Genomic DNA, 6,885 nt, shown 5'->3' with positions numbered 1-6,885 from the left:
AGATGTCTGCAATAGAGTTCAGTCTCTAAAACAAAACAAGTAAAAAACAAACAAACGTATTAAATACATTCAGTTTTCAGCATACTTTATGTCACGCCCAGTTCCCAGTTGAGGAAACTTAAGTTGGAGAAGTTAATCCTAACTTCAATAAGCCTAGCCAAGTGGCAAATCTGTTGATTTCAGGGCAACTCAGTTCTATAGCACAAACCCAAAACCTGAGAGAGAAAGTGGTTAGCTTTCTTTGGTTTTTTTTTTTTGTTTGTTTGTTTGTTTGTTTTGTTTTGTTTTGTTTTTTGGTTTTTCAAGACAGGGTCTCTCTGTGTAGCCTTGGCTGTCCTGGACCCGCTTTGTAGACCAGGTTGGCCTCGAACTCACAGCGATCTGCCTGCCTCTGCCTCCCGAGTGCTGGGATTATAAGCATGAGCCACCACACCTGTCTTAGCTTTCTTCACAGTAACCAATTTAATAAGTGTGCATCTGAGAACTTGACTGGTATCTGATTGGCCAAAGCCATATGAGCAAACCAATTACTGGAGGACAACGCCTCTTTTCTGGGCACTCTTATCTGCTCATGGGCCTAGGTCTGCCACTGAATCACCTGCTGGGTGGATGGAAGTGTCAGTCAACTTTTCCTCATCTGTGAGAAATTCTGTTTTCATCACAGAGTCCCAGACTGGACCCACTGCAGTTTTCCCATGGTGGGGCACAATAAATGGTGCTTGAAATAGGGAGGGATCAAATCAGTAAGTGAATTTTCTGCTCCTTTACCCTCAGGATGCCTCTATATACAGTATGCAAGAAGATGGAGAGGGACAACAAAATACAATAAGGGTTCAGAAAAGAATAATATTAGGTATTAGAGTAACTATTTGGCTCATAAAAGTGAAAAGACTATTAAATTAATTAATTAATTACTTTATTTATTTATCTATCTATTGTTTTTTTGAGACAGCCTTGGCTGTCCTGACATGCTTGCTTTGTAGACCAGGCTGCCCTTGAACTCAGAGATCTGCCTGCCTCTGCCACCCTGAGTGTTGGAATTACAGGTGTGTGCTAACGTGCCCGACTAAATTTTTATTATATAAAGGAAGCCAGGAGAAGTGGCACACATCTCTAATCCCACCTGAAAGGCAGAGGCAGGCAGATCTCTATGAATTTGAGGCCAGCCTAGTCTACAGTTAGTTCCAGGCCAGTCAAGGCTACAAAGAGACCCTGTCTCAAAACAGTAACAAAAGTCTAAGGGGCTGGAGATGTAGCTCAGCCATTGTAGAGCACTTGCCCAGCAGAAGGGATACTTGGATTTGATTCCCAGCACTAAGATTAAATTGTATGAGAAAATGATTGTGAGGCGTTTTCTGGAGGATAAACATTCAAAAACACATTAATATGGCAAAGTTCAGTACAACCCCTGCTGTTGCTGAGAATTCTGTGGTGAAGACATACATACTCCCTAGAGTACAAGGGAAGACATATCCTAGAGAATCAGTTCCAAAATAGCATAAGGCAAACATGAAGCAATGTGAACAGTGTGGGGCCTAGAACCAGAAAGCCCAGAAGTCTGGACTGTTTCTCCCTAGCAACGTGGTGTAGGGCAATTCATACACCCTCTCTCTGCTTGTTTATCTGTAAGACAGGAACCATAACACAGTTGTTGTGAAGAGTGGATGACTTTATCTATGGTAGGCCACAAGTCTGCCTACTGCAAACTAGGATTAACGCCAGGCATTGCCACATCTGACAAGCCACTGTTTTGAGGAGACTTGTGACACAGCAATGGACAACTGATCCAAAGGACTTGGTGTTTTATTGGCTCAGAGGCAGAAGCAGGATCCACGTGGAATTCCAGGTTTCTAATTTGAGCAATAGACAAGTGTGATGTTATTTTGTGAGGTGAGGCTGGCGGAGAAACTCAGAGCAGGGCTCACGGTTAGGGCTAGTGGTGTTTGCCGGGCTCCATGCTGTTCTTAGATAACGAGAAACCATCCCTGGTGCAAGCATAGCTGTTGCTCCTGCCCCAGAACCCAATAGTCAGGTCTCGGGATAGATTTGGGGGTTTCCAGCAGATTGAGCCATGGGATTGAACAAAGTTGCCTGTAGCAGAGAAGAGGAAATGGCCAAGACCTGAGGCATGAGGAGGTGATTCAAGGAGCCTGAGACAAGGTCAAAAAACATCAAAAAGTGTGTTCCTCTAGTGCCATAGGAAGTACTGTTCATACTGCTGAGAAATCAGATATAGCAGAAAGTGTGTTCTGGTTAGGCTTGCACAGGCTATCAGTGTCCTTGGTAAAGGACGCTTTCTTAGGAGAGCTGGGGGGCGGGGGAGCCCTCAGAGGGGTGAGCACTGGAAGTACACTCTTGTAAACCTTTGGCCATAGAGCACAGCTGCTGGAGCTGGCGTAGTGCTGTATACTTGTCTGCACTTGAGGTGGAAGAATGCTGGGAGTTCAGGCCAGCCTGATCTTGTCTCAAAACTAGGGTCTGAAGAGACAGCTTAGTCATTGTGCAGAGGACCCAAGCTTGGTTGCCATAGGGTGGCTCACGACTGCCCGCACAGTTCTAGGGATCAAATGTCCTCTGCTGACCTCCACAGCCACTGCACAAACATACAGACAAAACACCCACAAACATTTAAATATATATTTATTTTAAAAGACAAGCAAATCTTAAAAAATAAAATGTGTAGGGGTATGCACTATTGCCCCACTACTGAGGGCTGAAGGCATCACCCCAAGGCTCATATCTTTAGAAGCTGGCTCTGGGATGAAGTGCCTTTACCCACTGAGTCATCTCACGAGCCGTATCTTAATCATTTCTATACATATTTAGCAGCTACAGCTATCAAACAGCAAAATTAACAGTGTGTGTACATGCGTGTGCACACACACACACACACACACACACACACCACGCCCACTTGGCCACATATTTGTTCTTTCAGGTGTAAATGGGGAAGTTTGCCCTCGGGAATAATTATAATCTAAACTCAGTAGGCTGTTAAACTGACAAATCGGAATGCTGAAAACACACCGATAAGGATGTAAGAGATTAAAGCTTAAAACAAGAGTAGTCTTCTAGGGAAAAAACTCTCTCTTACCTTGGCAAAAGCTAGCCACAGTCTCAGGCTAAAAGGACACAAAAAGGCATGCATGCTCTCACCTGTGGGCCTCGTCTGTCCATTAGCTACGGCTAAGGCAGAGGGGATGTGTGTCACTTGGACAGCAGGAGCAGATGTGTCAGGCATCAGTGTTAAGCCTCTCACCTAACCCTTTAGTTTTGATGACACATGATCTCACCACATGGTCCAGAGTGCTACAGCCCCAGCAGTACTCAAAATTTTCAGCAATCAGCTCCTGCAAGTGTTTAGATTACAGATGCATCACCACACCCAGCTTGTCATTCAACACCCCTCCTCCACTTTCTAACTCTGTTTCACAACTGACACCAGAGAGCAGCCACCTCCCTGGCCCTCTGCAATCTAAAGCCAGGACAATCTGGAGGCCAAGAAAAGCATGGGCTACTCATGTCCCCTTATCTTCACACGAGAGTTCCAACTGTTCTGGGGAAGCCCTAGCTCAGCTAAGGATAGGAAAAGCAGCAGAGTGCCTCAGCATTTGTTTCTTGGGTTAATTTCATGCCCCAGGGTCCTTTATAAAAGACACCACAACAACCAGGCAACAGAATACAGAATATTTATTCTCAGGTAGAGAAGCAAAGTCACGTAAAATTGCAAGGAGCTCCCAAGAATCTGGTGTCTCTAATGAGGACCAAGAGAAGATTGAGGAGAGCCCATGAAACTTTCCTCCCCGTGGGTGGTGTGGGTGAAGGAGGCAGGCAGCCAGTTTCCTCCTCCAGCAACACAAAGCCAATTTTGCCACACTGAGTACAGAATTTCTGGTCATGCTGCTAGTGTTTTCATGTTGACATCTCGGCCTGCAGACCATCAGGCTGCATCTGTCCTCAGACTACCCAGTCCTGGCTATTCTGTCACAGCAGGACAGTGGGCTATGACACAGTCAAAATTCAGTCACCAGGTCTTGGTGGCTCCTGCCGGGAATCTCAGCATGCAGGAGACTGAGGCAGAATTGTTTTGATCCTTGGGTCAGCCCTGTGTTAAATAGTGAGACCCTATCTCAAACACAACAAAAACTGAACAACAAAAAAACCATTTTACCCTGTGCACCTTGACTTTCCTCTCCCCAGGAATTTAGCTTTGTCAACTTGATTTTTGAGATAAGGTCTCAAAATGTACAAATATAGCTAAGACTGGCCTATTTCGATGTAACCCAGGCTGGCTTTGAACTCAGCAGCTCTCCTGCCTTAGCCTCCTGAGTGCTGGGATGAGACACATGAACCACTACACCTACTACTTTCAGCCTTTTGCTTCCGAGGGCAGGGCTTCATACAGTCCAGGCTGGCCTCAAATTCTCTTTGTAGCTGAAGATGACCCTGCACTCCTGATCTTCGTGTCACTTCTGAAGTGTTAAGATTAAAGGTATGCCCCCTATTCTAAGCTTTAGTTTTAATATTCCTTTCCCCAACTTGGGATACTTGTCACAAGACTGCTTTCTCATATACAAATTCCACTCCTTTATGGAACTTTCTCTGCCTCTGGAAATCTTTCTACTGGTCCTGAATACCAAGTCAGTAAGAAAGGGAAAGATCTATCTCCAGGCAGAATGCCCCAACCCAGCCTCTTGTAGCCCAGGCTGGCTTTGAACTCCTGCACTTCCTGCTTTCATATCACAATGCCAGCATTATGGACACGAGCCACCATGCTCGGTCTTTCTTTTGTGACAGGACCTATGTAGCTGACTTAAAACTTAAATCCCTCTTGCCTCAGCTTTTCTAATGCTGCAGCTGACAGGTATGGACCATCACTCCTGGTCTCTAAGCCTTATTTCTTTTCCTAAGACTAGGGGGATGGATCCACAGACTGACTTTACTGGCAATGGCCTTTTTCTGGGTAGTTAGCCTAAACCCTGTTTTACTACAGAAAGGTAGGGCGCATGCGTGCGTGCATGCCTCTGGCAAGGGAGCAGAGTCCTGAATCAACAGAGATTTCCCAGTTGCTCATGTTAGAATAGTAACAATTCACATACACGAATAAAAGGTCATAACTAGCCTAAGGCATAACATATGACTTCACTTAATACCAATAATCATTAATGTCTTAGTAACATGAACACTTCACAATTAACATTGGCAAAGACTCTTGCTGTGTGGTGGTGCACATCTTTAGTCCCAGCACTAGGGAGGCAGAGGCAGGCAGATCTTGGAGTTAAAAGCCATCCTAGGCTACAAAGTGAATTCCAGGATAGCCATGGCTTCACAGAAAAACCCTGTCTGAAAACAAAACAAAACAAAAAACCCCAAGCCCTCCAAAAGACTGTCTCACAGATGAGTAGATCTTACGCATACAACCAGTAGACAGATACTCAGAACAAAGTACCTGAGTCTGGCATGATGGTGCACACCTGTAATTCTAGCACTTGGAAACTGAGGCAGGAATTTAAGTCAAAGAACAACGACCCAATAAAATCTGCTGTTTGTGGATAATGAACACCACAAACTTTTCATTAGACAAAACCATTTCTTTCCCTGAGCTTCTCTCTTCTTCCCTGAGTTTCTTTGTTTTAGGATTCAGTTTACCATTTCAGAGATATATAACTTTTTTGAAATCAACCAAAGAACCCCTGGGACCAACGCTCAGCAAGCTTAATACATTCTGCAGACTCCTGACAGTGCTGACCCTGGGGACAGGCGGTGGCAGGAATGAGTGTGGACTGTGATGAAATACGGTCCACATGACATCAGTGACATGTCAGAACCATCCACAATTGTGGGTCTTTCTTTTTTAACAGGGACTCCTCCCAATAAATTATTTAAACTCAAACTAATATACTTCAGACATCATGAACCACATCCAGTGAATTCTCAGGGGTCCACCACACTAAGTTAGGAGCAGCTGATCTACACTCCCAGAAGCCACTGGAAAGTCTGCTGCATACCTTCCCAATTTTCCTTTGCACACTTAAGAGTCTATACACTTCTATTATAGTCCTTGGTTTTTGTTATTTCAAGTTTGGTCCACAGTATTTTGGGAGAACAAAAAATTATTCTTTTCTTTTAAGATGTCTATTACAGCTCAAAGTAGGCCAGGAGCATCCAGAGACTTCTATTCAGTCAAACACCCATGAGAGGACATGGTGAACTGGCAGTCTGCTGGTTTCTCTGTGGCATTAAGCAAACCACCTGGCGGTGAGCAGTGGTCCTCTCCTTTTCCAGGTGATGGAGACGGTCTTAAGATACAGGAACACAGATACAAAGATCTGGGATCAATATTACCTCTCATCATAAATTTCCTCTTCAGTGGCTGGAAGACTAGTTCAGTGTAAAGTGCTTACCTAGCATACATAAGGCTCTGTGTTTGAGCCCCAGCACAACACACACAAAAATGGAAAAACAGAAACAAACAAACAAAAAACTTAGAGAGAGGAATCACTCCACGTCCCAGTCAAAGAACTGAAAACTCCTTCCGGCTCAGTTCGTCTTAGCTGATGTTCTATGGGAACCTACAACCTAGACAGGTGTGAGGGATTCTCACTTCTACTGTGTTCTTTTACTAGTCTACTCCCAGGTGCTACGTTAAGAAAGGAGCAAATGCTTGGCAATCACTCTAGTCTCCTCCTCCTGTCCCTCATCACACTTATCTGTGTTCATTCCAGGCACTATTAACAGATGATCAGAATCCCTTTAGACTCAAGATGCCCAGTGTGTGTAATCATTACCGAGCTTTGATGGGACTTGTCTTTTGGGAACTGCAAGCAAAGCAAGAATTTTTGACGACCGCTGACTGCGTCTAGCCCTGCTTGGATCCAGGTGGCC

Source organism: Acomys minous, assembly GCF_964271855.1.
Source record: "Acomys minous genome assembly, chromosome: 14".
NCBI lineage: Eukaryota > Metazoa > Chordata > Mammalia > Rodentia > Muridae > Acomys > Acomys minous.
The sequence above is the reverse complement of the archived record's forward strand: the minus strand, read 5'-3'. Positions refer to the sequence as shown.